Source organism: Alligator mississippiensis, chromosome 4, assembly GCF_030867095.1.
Source record: "Alligator mississippiensis isolate rAllMis1 chromosome 4, rAllMis1, whole genome shotgun sequence".
Classification (NCBI taxonomy): domain Eukaryota; kingdom Metazoa; phylum Chordata; order Crocodylia; family Alligatoridae; genus Alligator; species Alligator mississippiensis.
In genome coordinates, this window is record NC_081827.1 from 3,485,270 (window position 1) to 3,500,478 (window position 15,209).

Sequence of the window (15,209 nt, forward strand, 5' to 3'; positions counted from 1 at the left end):
GGAGGGAGACAAGAGTTTTGTTCCTTGGTTAAAGTGCAGCTGCCTGGGCCCAAGAAGGAGTGCAGCTCTGAGAGTCCTATGGGGGAGAAGAAATGGTCCTGGGGGTCAGAGTAGTGCCAGAGGGAACCAGAGGGCACCGTGAAGATGGGCTGATCTGGAGCAGTCTGCTGTGACACTGGGGATGTGGGCGGCACTCTGATTGCTCCTCTATAGGGTGCCTGCTGTCCTTGCTGAGCAGTGAGGGAGATGGAGGGGTTGGAGGTGCCAGGGCTTGGGCTTTCCACTGCTGTCCATGGGTTGGTGCATCCCATGTTGCAGGGTGTGGGCCACTTGCAAGTGCTGCTGCAGGGTGCCTAACTCTAGACCCCCGCTGGTGCCTTCACCCTCTGGCATCTCCCCTGGACAGCAGTCTCACCTGCCACACCATGGTCTTGAAATGGGTAGGGGAGGCTTCCCGCGGGACAAGGGCTGGCTTTGGAAGAGATGGCCCCTGCCTCTGCAAGGCTTCCCCCTTGGCCTTGGCCCACAGGAGCCCTCCAGCCCGGCCCCCTCTCACTGAGCCCTCCAGCCCAGGCCCAGCTCTAGTCACTCCTGTGATATCAGGTACCAGCACCTCTAGTGCCACACAGCACAATCTCAAGCTTGGGGTGTTTCCCCAGTCACCCACTTCCAGTGGCCTCCTCCACCCCTACAGCCACAACCCGGGCCTCTGGGGGAGGGAATATGAAACCCAAAAACTGAAGACTGTCCTGGTTCAAGGGCATGTACCACATAGGGTTCAGCACACCCCTTGGAGCTGGGCTGCACAGATAGAAACAGGAGCCAAACCAGAAAGTACCTGGGGGGGTTGCACTTGCTTGTGTGCAGGCTCCCAGCTTCCCATTCCTCGGGGATGCCCCCTGATCCCCTCTGCAGTCTGGGCTCCGGTCCTGACACCTCTAACCCAGGGGTCTATCCCCATGGCTTCCAAAGCCCCCTGCCTCTCCGCCCCAGGGACGAGCTTACGCAAGGCTCTGGGACCCAACTCCTGCACTGCCCCTCCCTGGCCATCAGGCTCTACCTGCACCTGGACCCAGCAGGCATCTTGCTTCAAGTCCCTGCTGCTTGTGGGTTTGGCTCAGGGGTCACCACTGGAGCACAAGCAGGGAGAGTGGGTGGAGATGAAGTAGAAGGAGGCAAGACGAAAGGGAGAAGGGTTGTCTACCAGGGGAACAAAACACTGATGAGCACACAACAAGGTAGAGGAGGGAATAGTATAGAGGGCTTGATGGGGTGAGGGAGCCAGGCCCCTTTCCCATTGTAGTAGTACAGTATGGGACCCATTACAGAAGGGAATATACAAAGGGCTCATGTAAGATTTGAACCCAGGACTTCTGTTCCTCAGTGAAAAAAATCACACCCCCAGACCAACCAGCTGCCCACAGTCTCTCCCAAGCTGTCTGGGCCTTGGGGAATGGCAGGTGCCCACTTGCTGTAACCCACTTGGTCTCCCAGACCTCCCTTCCCCAAGCCGCCTGCTCCCCTCCTCCCCACACAGGCCTAGGCCTGGCTGCGCACTGCTGGGCTGACCACTGTTCTGCTCCTGACCCTCCCAATCACATCCTTAGGGTTCAAGATGTCCTAGGTCCACATCCTAGACAAGTGTCTTATTTCTCAGCCAGCCTAGAAATTCTCAGATGGAGCCTCTTGCCCGTAATGAGTCCCTGAGAAGTACTCGAAGTGAGAATCACACCTGGCTTAGACCAATGAGCCACAATGAGGCTGATGCTTTGAGGCTTCTAGTAGCTGCAGGTTTGGCACTGTCTGTGTCTTTGTGGCTCAGCGCTCCTAGCACCTGGTTGAAGGCAGTCATGCCTGGGGGTGCAGTGGGGAGTTTCCAGCCTGGCCCCATCTGTAAACCAATTCCAGGTTCGTTTCTGCTGAGAATGAGGGAGATCTTGGGCTCTAATTGCTGATGGACCCATGTTCATGGCTGGGAGGGTATGTTTGTGTCTGTGTGCCCATGTGCAGAGTAGAGTGTGCACCCATTTGCATGCATGCCTGTGTGCATGTGCCTCTGTGTGTGTATGTGTGTGTATTGTAGGAAGGTGGCTGTGTGTTTGGCCATAATGGGGGAGGTGGGGCAGGGAGCACAGAGAAGAGGGGGCATGTGCCCACCCACCCCCAGCCTCCTGTGTGTGCACCTGGAGGGGAAGGGTCTCCTTTCCCTGCAGCCCAGCTTCCATGAGGGGAGGGGGCCTGCAATGTTGTGTTTCTCCAGGACCCCAGGACACATTAAACCTTTGCAGATTTGGTGTCCCATAAGCAGGGGCGGTTTGGGGGTGCTAGTAAGTACAAAACCCTAAGGTGGTCTCAGCACAAAAAGCACCTGCCCCTCACATCCAGCACTTCCCCCACTGGCACCCAGGGGCCCTGGTGTGCAGCTGGAGACAGAGCAGCCTGGCCAAACCAGGCAGACGAGCCTGGCACAGAGGACAGTGGTTGGCAAAAATGTCCCTGAGCGTTGTCCTGGCTCTGGCGAGTAAGCAGGGCAGGAGGAGTATGCAGGAGGAGTATGCAGGGTCTGGAGCAGCTGCACCATGGGACGATGTCACAGACTCAGCTCAGCATCTTTGTGTGAAGTCAAATCATGCCCAAAGCACAGCAGGCTCCTGCCCCCAGCCCAGGGTCTGCCCTGTGGCACCAGGTCCCTGCAGGAATTGGCCTGTCACAGTTATTATCTCCCCTGTGCCTGGCCCAGCCTCGTGGGGACTCACAGCTGCTGCTTCTCCCCTGTGCAGCTCCCAAGGTCCAGGTGACCACTGCACCCTCCTCCTGGGCCCGCCTGGGCTCGGGGGTCCTGCTGCATTGCCGGTTCACTGTTGAGGGGCCGGTGGCCCTGGACTCCCTGAGGGTGCAGTGGTATTTAGGGGAGCGGAAGGTGGCCTGGTACGAGCGGGGCAGGAGCCAGGCCCAGTCCGGAGCCAGCCTGCCATTGGAGAAGGAGCTGCAAAGCGGAGATGCCGCCCTGTCACTGGCTACAGTAATGCCATGGGACAAGGGCGTGTACAAGTGTGCTGTGTGGCACAGGGAACATAATCACCAGGGGAAGACCAGACTGCACCTGCTCGGTGAGGACCAGACTGGGGCTCTGGGGACAGCCGTGGTCGTAGCAGACCGACGGCACAGCTGTACAAGGTGGCAAGTGCGCAATGTATTCCAGACATTGGGGGTCTCATTGCCATGTCCTGTCCCACCCTGGCCATAGGGAGGGCCCTGAGTCTCTAACCAGGAGCACTGGGAAGCCTCATGCTGGGGGCCCACCTACTGGTGTTGCGTGCCAGCTGAGGGAGGCACCATCTCCTGCTGCCAGACACACGGGCAGCGCTGTCCTCTTCCCTTTGTTTCTTCCAACCCCCCCAAGCTCACAAGGCTCCTGTGCCACCTGCCCGGGGGGGCTGTCAGGTGAACATCAGCACTGACAAGGGGCCAGGCCCCGCATGGCCTCAGCGGCTCAGCACCAGTCTAGCCCCACAGAGTGACTCCCACACTCCCTGTCCCCAATCCAGCATGGTGCAGTGACTCTCTCCTTCCCAGTTGGCCCAACAATCTCCATTCCAAGACAACCAGCTACGGTCGGTGTGGAAACCTCACTCCTGTGCCACGTGGGGGGGTTCTTCCCCGTGGACGTGAATGTGGTGTGGCTGAGAGATGGGCAGGTCCAGAAGGGCTTCACTATCTCCAGCACCAAAAGGAAACTGGATGAGACCTTCATCCTCACCCTGAATTACACCTTCACCCCCGACCTGCACGACAGTGGCAGCGTCTTCTCCTGCCTTGTTCACCATGAGGTTCTGGGGCAGTCACTGCAGGAGGACGTCACCCTGGACATCCTAGGTAAGAGCCCATGCCAGGATCTGCCTGCTGCCCTGACTCCAGACATGGGGGTGCTTCCCTTGTCCCCTCTCTGCAATAGCAGAGAGCTGCTCCAGGCCAGCGTGCAGTGAGCGCTGAGTTGCAGACCAGCATGGTGTGGGGCTGTATTAGGCAGTAGGAATCCTCTTTGATTCCTGGAGGAGATTGAGCACAAAGAAGAAGAGCAACTCAGGCCTGGAGGGGCATCCAGGATCCCCCGCCAGATGTTGGGGCCATTCATTTGCCACTCCCCAAGGCAGCACAGAGCTGCTCCAGGCCAGCATGCAGCCAGTGCTGAGCTGCAGACCAGCATGGTCTGGGGCTGCATTAGCTAGCAGGGATGCTCCTTCCCTCCCAGAGGAGCTGGAGCACCAAGGAAAAGAGGGACGCAGGCCTGGAGGGTCATCCAGGCCCCTGCATTCCCACTCTATTGCTGAGCTCAGGGATCCCCAACATCCCAGAGCAAACCCTGGCCCACGACTGTGAGCGGAGCAACTGGGACCTAAATGGTGCCAGGCCACATACCAGAAGTAGCCACCGGTCCACGTTGCCCAGTGCCCCTGCTGAGAAGGGCATGGAGGTGTCCTACTTAGGAGCTATTGAGAAGCATCACTGACAGTGCAGCCTGCCCATGCAGAGCCCCCAAAGTGCCCCCCAGTGCTGTCAGCTACCATCCAGCCCACCCAGCCCCATCCTCACCCCTCTCCTTGCCTTTACACCTGAAATGCGCTGGGTCACAGTATCACAGGAAATGAGAGTTGGAAGGCATCTCAGGAGGTTACACCTACTTCAACCCACTGCTTAAAGCAGGACCTGCCCGAGCTAGATCTTCCCAGCCAAGGCTTTGTCTAGCCAGGGCTTGAACACCTCCAAGGATGGAACTTCCACCACCTCTCTGGGTTGCTTTTTCCAGGGCTTCACCCCCTCTGTGAGAGTTTTTTTCCTAATATCCAACCCAAACTTCCCTTGCTGCAACTTCAGCCCATTCCTCTTTGCTCTGTTATCTGCCCCCACTGAGAACAGCCCAGCTCCATCCTCTTTGGACCTACCCTGCAAAGACTTGAAAGCTGCTATTAAATCCCCTCTCACAAAGGGGGCACATGTACTAGCATTGTGTGCTGGTTGAGGGAGGCACAATCTCCTGCTTCCAGACACATGGGCAGTGCTGTCCTAGCCCCTCTGACCCTCCCAGACCCCCAGCCCCACAAGGCCCCTTGGACACCTGCCTGGAGGGGAGTCGGTCTATCAGGTGAGCATTGGGCTGACACAGGCCCAGGCCCCGCGTGTTCTCATCAGCCCAGTGCCAGCCTGACCTGGCAGAGTACTTGCTCACTCCCTGTCTCAGGTCCCACATGGCACAGTGACTCTCTTCTTCCACCTGCACCAACAATCTCCACCCAAAGACAACAGGGCATTGCAGATGCTGAGACCTCCCTCCTGTGCCACGTTGGGGGGTTCCTCCCCAAGGACGTGGATGTGGAGTGGCTGAGAGATGGGCAGATCCTTAATGGTTCTTCCTGCTCCAGCCCGCAGAGGAACCCGGATGGGACCTTCAGCCTCACCCTGACCTACACCTTCAGTCCCACACACAGTGATGCTGGCAGCATCTTCTCCTGCCACGTCCACCACAAGGCTTTGCAGCAGCCACTGCAGGAGGACGTCTACCTGAAAATCCAAGGTGAGAGTCTGTGCTGGGATCTGCCTGCTGCCCTGAGTCTGAGCATGGAGGCAATTCCCTTGCCCTCTGTCTGAGGTAGCACAGAGCTGCTCCTGGCCAGCGTGTAGGCAGTGCTGAGCTGCAGACAAGCATGGGCTGGGGATGCATTAGCCAGGGGAATGTCCCTTCCCTCCCAGAGCAACTGGAGCAACAAAGAGCAGAGGGATGCAGACCTGGAGGGGCCTCCTAGGCATCTGCATCCAGTCCCTTGTGTTCCCAGTGCATGGCCAGGCACAGGGATCCCCCGCATCCCAGAGCAAACCCTGGACCACAATTGCAAGGGCAGCAGCTGGGGCACAGAGGATGCCAGACCATGTGCCAAAGCTGAGCTGGGCCGGGTTTTCTCCTCCTATTACAGAGCACAGATGTGGATTATACCAGAATGCTGATCATAGCCATCATAATCATAGCAGAAACCGTGGTCATCATAATCATTTGCTGCCATACAAATAGGAGCAAAGGTAGAGTGGGATGATGCCCTTGAGATGCACAGTCACTAAGAGGGAGATGGGCCAGAAAGACTGGATCGTGACTAATACTGGGGGTGGTGGGGAGGGTGGAGAGGCTTTTCCTGAACCAGGACTTCCCCTCCCCACAGCAGGCTTCACCCCCTGCAGATTCTAGCCCATCCCAGGCTGACCTGTGTCCTGTGTGTTCATTACCCTGATCCCAGACTAGGTAGTCTTGTACTCCATCTCGGAGGTGGCTGGGCCAGAGCGGTGCCTGCTGGGCCTGTTGGCTACAAATGTCCAACTCGGGATCCTTAAGATTCTAGTTTATTAGGCGGATTGAAACACTGTAATCATAAAACTTGGGGCTGGTCCACACGCACACATGCACATACATACACACACACACAGTAGCAGGCTACAGAGTCAGGTATACCTATCCTACAAGCGCTGGAGTCTGTCGTTGAGGCTTCTTTCAGTGTGGTGTTATCTTCCAGAAGGGGGTCGCCGGCTGGTCCTTCTGGCTGGACAGGTCTGGTCGAGTTGGAGATCGAGATCAAGAGGGCGCCCCTGAGGGTCACTTTTCACTGCCTTTTATCTGTCCCTGGCAGACTTTGGTGACTCCCCAGTTTTCTGGTTTGCCCAATCCAGGGGTCATTGACCCTCGTGGGACTTCCCCCCCTCGGTGGCTACTGGACGGCATCTGTCAGCCCCAGGGGTCGTCCGCATGTACGTGCAGGTTTGGGAGTCCGTTGATGAATTTAGAATAGGGCTCTGGGAGTGGTCAATCTGGAGACATTCAGCCCAAAAGTTGGTCTCTGGTGTTGATTAAGTCAGGCCAGGGCTTCTAGCCCTTGATCAGTGATGTTTAGAGATTTCCCAGTTGTTACACTGTCTTCTATTGAGTTCAGCTTCCAGGTGATAATTGCTGCCTGCTTCCATGTTACACATTCAATCACTGATTCACTCATTCTTTCAGAGGCCAGCCTGATATAGGGAAGGGCAGTTTGATTCCTGCCTTTGTTAACATTGTTACAATGTATAACTTACTAAAACACATTCAGTTGAAAGTTGAAAGGTGAAGAGTATAAAATATAAGCTACAAATGCCATGGCACACAAATAGATAAAAATACCAAACTACAAGGGGAGATACAAAATGCACACATACACATTTTAAAATACAATTCCTTATCTTAAAGTGAAAGAGAGAGGAAGGAAGAAAAGGTAGAAAAAGAGAAACATATCCAAAGAGGGGAGAGCAAATGCAGGCAAGAGGAAAAGGGGGCTTTCTGCTACATTAGAGGAAAAGGGGGCTTTCTGCTACAGGCCAGGAGGTTACTCTGCGATCCTGCATGGAGGGGATGTTCCCTGAAGATGTTACCATCAAGTGGGAGTGGATCCACAGTGAGGACAGAACTGTGTCTGGGAGCAGCCAGCCACAGTCCCCATCCACTCCCAGGGGCTGCAGAGTGACAGAGGAGAGAGAAGCGACCCATCTCACGTCCTACCTGACCTTCATCCCCACGGTGCAGGACGACAGGGCACGGGTCCGGTGCTGTTTTCCTCCATGAGGCCAAACTGATCATAGAGGAACGAGTGTCCCCAGAGATCTGCGTATTTGGTGAGTGTCCAGCGCCCCGATACCACCTCGAGATGTGGCTATATCTGCTGCAGTCAGGGAGGGATGCAGCTGCAGACAGAACTACTCTTGAGGTTGGGCAGGTCTCACCCAGCCCTCACTGCACTGCTCCAGCCCAACACAGACTGCTGGGGGGGGTGAAACATCCATTGCACCCAAGCAAGATCCCAGGACTCCCTCACACTAACCCCCCCCCCCCCCCCCGCTGTCTCCCCAGCCTGGCCGCAGGTGTCTGAGATCCAGGTGTTGCCAGAGTGGGACCCCCGCGACAAGGTGCCGTTTGCTGTCCAGCTCCACAACTTCTACCCCAGGGAGGTGCCCCCGATCCAGTGGGGCTGGGACGGGGCCGGGACCTGGAGGGAAGACCCAGCGCTGATAGACAAGAACGCGGACGGCACGTTCACCGTGACGAGCATCTGGAGACTGCCCAGCTGACGCCTGACCCGGCCGGAGCTGCGGGTGCGAGTGTGTGTCCAGCACGGCCCCGGAGAGCCCGCGAGCGAGAGAGAGCTCAGCCTGAGGGCCGCAGGTGAGGAGGGGCCGTGCCCTGGGGTCCCAGCCCCGCTGCAGGGGTGTGGGGTCTATGTGGTGTGTGAGGGGCTGGGGAGCAGCCCCTGCCAGGCTGCGGCTCCCCTGACGGGGCCTGTCCCTGCCTCTGCCTGTTCCCTTCCCCAGGTCTCCTGCGACCCCCACAGGTGTCAGAAATCTCCCGGACTGGGTCCATGGCCATGGGGAAAGGAGTATTCCTGAGCTGCCACATCATGGGGCATTTCCCGGGGGAGCTGAGCGTGACCTGGCTGTGGAGGGACAAGGGGGAGGCCACTGCTGTGATCCTGTGGGACTCGGCTGAGTGCAGGGTGGAGCCCGGCACGGCCGTCCTGGCACGGGACGGGAAGAGCTTCCAGCAGGAGACCAGACTCATCCTCTTGTCACCAGAGGACCAGGGGGCAGAGTACATGTGCCGTGTGGGACACCTCACTCTGGAGACCCCCATCGAGAGGAGCAGTGGTAAGTGCTGGGATGGGACAGGCCCTGTAGCAGTTGCAGGGTAAGGGATCTGGTCATGGACCCCGCTTTGGTTCTGTTCATCGTGGGTCCCAAAAGGAGCAGACACACCTATCACCCAGCCCACCCTATAGGGATTGTGACCCCATGGCACTGCCTGACCCCTTACACTAGGCTCCCCTGGAGGCTGTCTGCAAGAGGAGGCACCTCGTATTGCTCTGCATGTGTGAAGGGAGTCAACAGCAGAGGCCTCCAGGAGCTCGGCTCAGGTCTTCTGGTGCAGTGAGTGGGCATGTGTCTGGTGTCTGGGAACAGGGTCTGCTTACTGTCATGCTGCTCCCACCTGTTGCAGCCTGGAATCCATGCCCTCCAGTCCTGGGGAAGGTATCCCGGCCACAGGTCCTTGTCCCTGGGCAGCTGGAGACCCTGAGGTGCCTTATATCAGGGTTTTACCCCGGGCAGTTGGCAGTGACCTGGCTGCAAAGGGGAGTGGGAGAGAAGGAGCCCAGGCCCCTGGAGAGGTCAGACCCCCACAGGATCCACACCCCTGCCCCCAGCCAGGAGCCAGACGGGAAGTCCTACAGCGTGGAGTCTGAGCTGCACTTCCCCCCCGCGGAGCCAATGGATGACGGGGTGGAGTACTTGTGCTGTGTGCAGCATGAGGCCCTGAAGAAGCCCAAGTCCAGGTCCAGTGGGCTTCTTCGGGTCCAAGGTGGAAGCATGCAGGCCAGGCAGTGCAGGGTGAGGCTAGGGTGGTGATGCCCAGGTGCTGCAGCAAGTCATGGGCATATTTGTTCCATCCACCCTGGGTTTGCAGGGGAAGGCAACAAGTGCTTTCAGCCCAAAAGGCCTTCGGAAACAAGGATTCCTGTTATGGCCTAGTCACATACAGTGACACATGTGTTAAGGGCTCTGGGGTTGCATTAGCTAGCAGGAATGCTCCTTCCCTCCTGGAGGACCTGGAGCACCAAGGAGCAGAGGGATGCAGGCCTGGAGGGGCCTCCTGGGCTGCTGTATCCAGGCTCCTGCTTTCCTGGCGCATGGGCAACTGCAGGGATCCCCAGCATCCTAGAGCAAACCCTGGTCCATGACTGCGAGGTTGGCAGCTGGGGCACACACCAGACATAGGCACAGGGGAGCCAAGCCCTTTCCCATGTCCTGCCCCTGCAGCCAGCTGGAGGAGGGGATTGCAGGTGGGGACTGGCTCAATTGTCTGAGGACAGAGCAAGGAGAAAAGGCAGAGGGGTAGCTCTCTATGTGAATGAGCAGTACAGCTCTCTGGAGGCTGATAGTAGCTCCAAAGATAAATACCTTGAAACCATCTTTGTCAAGCTAGCGAGGGAGTGGGGGCAAGGTGAGAGAAACCTAACCACAGGCATTTACTACAGTGCACTGAGCCAAGGGGAGGAGCTGGATCTGGAGTTCTCCTGACAGAGGCCGCAAGTAACTTGGTAGTCATGGGTGACTCCAATGACCCAGGCATACACTGGGAGGAACACTTGCCTAGGTCAGATCATTCAGAAAAGAGCCACCTGTATGATTAGGGACTTGCAAGGCAAGCCATGCAAAGAGAGGCCGAGGGTTGAGTATCAGTCCTGCGTGAAGCACAAGGCCCTGAAGAAGCCCGAGTCCGGGTCCAGGGGGCTCACAGGTATAAGTGTGTGGGCCAGGCAGCATGGGGAGACACCCCCTTGGGCTGAGCTTTTTCCCAATGGCTCTCTGCAGTAACTCCTGGAGGCAGGGGAAGGCCCTGAGTACTCTCGGTCCAAAGGGCAACATGAATTCTTGTCATGCCCAGTGTTACTAGTGTTGACATGTGCGTCAGAGCATACTCCTGAGCATAGGCCGACTCCATCAGCTCCAATTCTGTCTCCCTTCCAGAGACTCCATGTCCAGAGGAGCACGCTTCAGCCTGGCCCCTGCGCTCCTCCATGCCCCAGCAGGTGGGTGCAGCCTGTGGCTCTGCCTGGCTGTTATGGGTGCTAGGCGCACCTGTCACTTTAAGAGAAGGGGCTGCTCCAAAAGCAGTCTGCAGGTCTGGAAGGGGCCAATTAGGGAGTCACATGACCAGAAGGGGTGGGGCTTGAGACATATAAGCCCAGGCCCTGAGCTGGTCTGGCAGTGTAGCCCTGAGAGCTGCAGGAAGTGGAGACCCTGAGCAGCACGGCCACAGCCAGACTCCTGCCACAGCATCTGGGCTGGGGCAAGCACTGGTGGTTTGTGCAGGGACTAAAGGGAAGTCAGGAGATCTCAGGTGGGCCAGAGAGAGGAAGGCGGGCCAGAGAAACAGAGAGCCTGGGGCACAGAGGAAGAGAACCTGAGGCCAGGAGAGTCTGCAGCCTGAAGCCCAGCAAGGGCGGAGGTGGAAGGGCCAAAGTGCGGCGACTGTGAGCAAGGCAGGGAGTGAGGCCAGAGCCTGATAAAAGGGGAGAGAGTGGGGCCAGACAGCACTGAGCCCATACAGCGATAGAGAGTTGAGCCAGAGGGCCAAGAGCCCACAGAAGGAAGTGTGTCATCAGGATTAGAGAGCCCAGAGGTCTGGATCCCAAGAGTGTTGAGTGTGAACAGGGCCAGGGAGCCCAAAGATATCACTGGCCTAGAAGTGGGTCCAGGGCCCAGAGAGAGGCTAAAGGCCAAGGATGGCCTCAGCTGTAGACTGGAGAGGCCAGAGGAGGCCAGGAGTCTCACATTGCCGATGAGCAAGGGAAAGGCCCAAAGAGAGAGGCAAAGACCAGGGTCATAGATGGAGACCAGGGGGCTAAGGAACCCATAGTGGAAGAGAGAGGGGGACTGGGGCTGGCAGCCCATAGCCTAGGAGAAGTGTGACAACAGGAAGTAGTATCATCTGTGCAGCACAGCCATGGTTTAAAGGGCTGCCTGGAGCTATGTAATTAGCCTGTAAGGAAATGACCATGGACCCCTGTGCTCAAGAGAGCAAGGTCAGGCTTGGGAAGCCCTGGGGCAGCCTCCCTTTGTCTAGGAGCTGAAGACATCACCATGCAGTGGGCGAGGGAAGGGGGGACGGCTGGAGACCCTCTGGGTTAAAATCCGTGGGGAACACGGCACAGGGGACACAACGGTGGGAGTCTACTACAGACCTCCCACCCAAAGTCCTGAGCTTGACCAGGAGTTTGCCCAGGAACTGGCTGAGGCAGCATGCTCCAGGACCATGGTTGTCATGGGTGACTTCAGTTACCCGGACACCTTGTGGGAGGATCGCTCAGCAAAATCTGAGCGGTCGCAGAGCTTCCTCTTGCGCGTGGATGACCTCTACCTGACTCAAGAAGTCTATGGGCCAACGAGAGGCAAAGCGCTGCTCGACCTGGTACTGGCTACTAGGGATGACCTAGTCGGCGACTTAGTGATCGATGGGAAGCTGGGTGACAGCGACCACGAGCTGATCACCTTCACCATCCGCCGAAAAGCTGGCAAGTCAGTCAGCAACACGCAAGTCCTTGACTTCAGGAAAGCCGACTTTGACAAGCTCAGGAGGCTTGTCAGCGAGGCCCTAAGGGACTGTGAACACAGGGAGAGGGGAGTTCAAGAAGAGTGGTTGCTACTCAAGGGAGCGATCCTCAATGCACAAGCTAAGTCTGTTCCATCTCGGAGGAAAGGCAGCAAGAGGGCACAGCAGCCCCCCTGGCTCTCCAGGGACCTAGCAGACCTCCTGAGGCTAAAAAGAAAGGCCTACAAAGGATGGAGGATGGGAGTCACCTCCAAGGAGGATTATTCTGCACTGGTCCGGTCCTGTAGGGAGCAGACCAGGAAAGCCAAGGCTGCAACTGAACTCTAGCTAGCTTTGAGCATCAAGGACAATAAAAAGTCCTTTTTCAGATATGTGGGGAGCCGGAGGAAAAGCAGAGGCAACGTTGGACCCCTGCTGAACCAGATGGGGCAACTGACAACTGACGCCCAGGAAAAAGCCAACCTATTAAATAGGTACTTTGCGTCGGTCTTTCATCAGTCCCATGGGACGCCCATGCCCGCTACGGGACAGGGAAGTCTGGGTGAGGGTGATCCCCTGCCCTCCATTAATGCTGACTTCGTGAAGGAACATCTTGAGAAGCTGGATACCTTCAAGTCAGCCAGCCCTGACAATCTTCACCCCAGGGTACTCAAGGAGCTGGCGAGCATCATAGCCCAGCCTCTAGCGCGGATCTTTGAAAACTCTTGGTGCTCTGGTGTAGTGCCCGAAGACTGGAAGAAGGCCAACGTGGTGCCTATCTTCAAGAAAGGGAGGAAAGTGGATCCGGCTAACTATAGGCCCATCAGCCTGACTTCTATCCCAGGGAAGATCTTAGGAAAGTTTATTAAAGAGGCCATCCTTAATGGACTGGCCGATGTCAACATCTTAAGGGATAGCCAGCACGGGTTTGTTGCGGGTAGGTCTTGCTTGACCAATCTCATTTCCTTCTACGACCAGGTGACCCATCACCTGGACAAGGGAGATGAGATTGATGTCATATATCTTGACTTCAAAAAAGCCTTCGATCTGGTGTCCCATGATCGTCTCTTGGAGAAACTGGCCAATTGTCGCCTTGGGTCCCGCACGATCCACTGGCTGGAAAATTGGCTCCGGGCTCGGACCCAGAGGGTAGTAATTGATGGAAGTCACTCATCGTGGTGTCCTGTGACCAGTGGGGTCCCCCAAGGCTCTGTCCTTGGACCCATACTGTTCAACATCTTCATTAATGATGCGGACACTGGAGTCAGAAGCGGACTGGCCAAGTTCGCCGATGACACCAAACTTTGGGGCAAAGCATCCACGCCAGAAGACAGGCGGGTGATCCAGGCTGACCTGGACAGGCTCAGCAAGTGGGCGGATGAGAATCTGATGGTGTTCAATGCCGATAAATGCAAGGTTCTCCACCTTGGGAAGAAAAACCCGCAGCATCCTTATAGACTTGGCAGTGCTATGTTGGCTAGCACTATGCAAGAAAGAGACTTGGGGGTCATCATTGACCACAAGATGAACATGAGCCTGCAATGCGATGCTGCTGCTAGTAAAGCGACCAAAACGCTGGCTTGCATCCATAGATGCTTCTCAAGCAAATCCCAGGATGTCATTCTCCCCTTGTACTCGGCCTTAGTGAGGCCACAGCTGGAGTACTGCGTCCAGTTTTGGGCTCCACAATTCAAAAAGGATGTGGAGAAGCTTGAGAGAGTCCAGAGAAGAGCCACGCGCATGATCAGAGGTCAGGGAAGCAGACCCTACGATGACAGGCTGAGAGCCCTGGGGCTCTTTAGCCTGGAAAAGCGCAGGCTCAGGGGTGATCTGGTGGCCACCTACAACTTTATCAGGGGTGACCACCAGTATCTGGGGGAACGTTTGTTCACCAGAGCGCCCCAAGGGATGACGAGGTCGAATGGTCATAAACTACTACAAGATCGTTTCAGGCTGGACATAAGGAAGAATTTCTTTATTGTCCGAGCCCCCGAGGTCTGGAACAGCCTGCCACCGGAGGTTGTTCAAGCGCCTTCATTGAACACCTTCAAGATGAAACTGGATGCTTATGTTGCTGGGATCCTATGACCCCAGCTGACTTCCTGCCCTTTGGGCGGGGGGCTGGACTCGATGATCTTCCGAGGTCCCTTCCAGCCCTAATGTCTATGAAATCTATGAAATCTATGAAACTAGGTAATTATCCAGCCTCTTCTTAAAGATCCCCAAGGTAGGAGCCAGCACCACTTCTCTTGGAAGTTGGTTCCAGATCCTAGCTGCCCTGACTGTGAAGTAGTGTCTTCTAATATCTAGTCTGAAGCTACTCTCTAACAACTTATGACCGTTATTTCTTGTTACTCTGGGAGGTGCTCGGGGGAACAGGGTCTCTCCCATTCCCTGCTGGCCCCCCCGATGAGTTTATAGATGGCCACCAAGTCCTCTCTCAGCCTTCTCTTGTGGAGGCTGAACAGGTTTAGGTCCCGTAGCCTCTCCTCATAGGGCCTGCCCGGCTGCCCCCAGATCATGCGAGTGGCCTCCTCTGGACCCTCTCCATGCTGTCCACATTCCTCCTGAAGTGCAGCACCCAGACCTGGATGCAGTACTCCAACTGGGGCCTGACCAGTGTCACATAGAGAAGAGGATCAACTCCTTGGCCCTGCTCATGATGCATCTGTGGATGCATGACAAGGTGCAGTTGGCCTTACTGACTGCGCCCTCACATTGGTGGCCCATATTCATTTTGGTGTCAATAATGACTCCAAGAACTCTTTCTGCCTCTGTGCTTTTGAGAAGGGAGTTCCCCAGCCTGTAGGTCTGCTGCTGGTTCTTCCTGCCCAAGTGCAGCACCCTGCTCTTGTCAGTATTGAATCCCATCATAGTCTCACTTGCCCACCCCTGTAACCTCTCTAGGTCTGATTGTATCCTGTCCCTTCCTTCTAGCGTGCCCACCTCATCCCAGATCTTGATGTCGTCAGCAGATTTGAACAAGGTGTTTTTCACCCCCTCATCCAAGTCGCTAATAAAGAGATTAAACACTGCAGGCCCAAGCACCAAGCCCTGG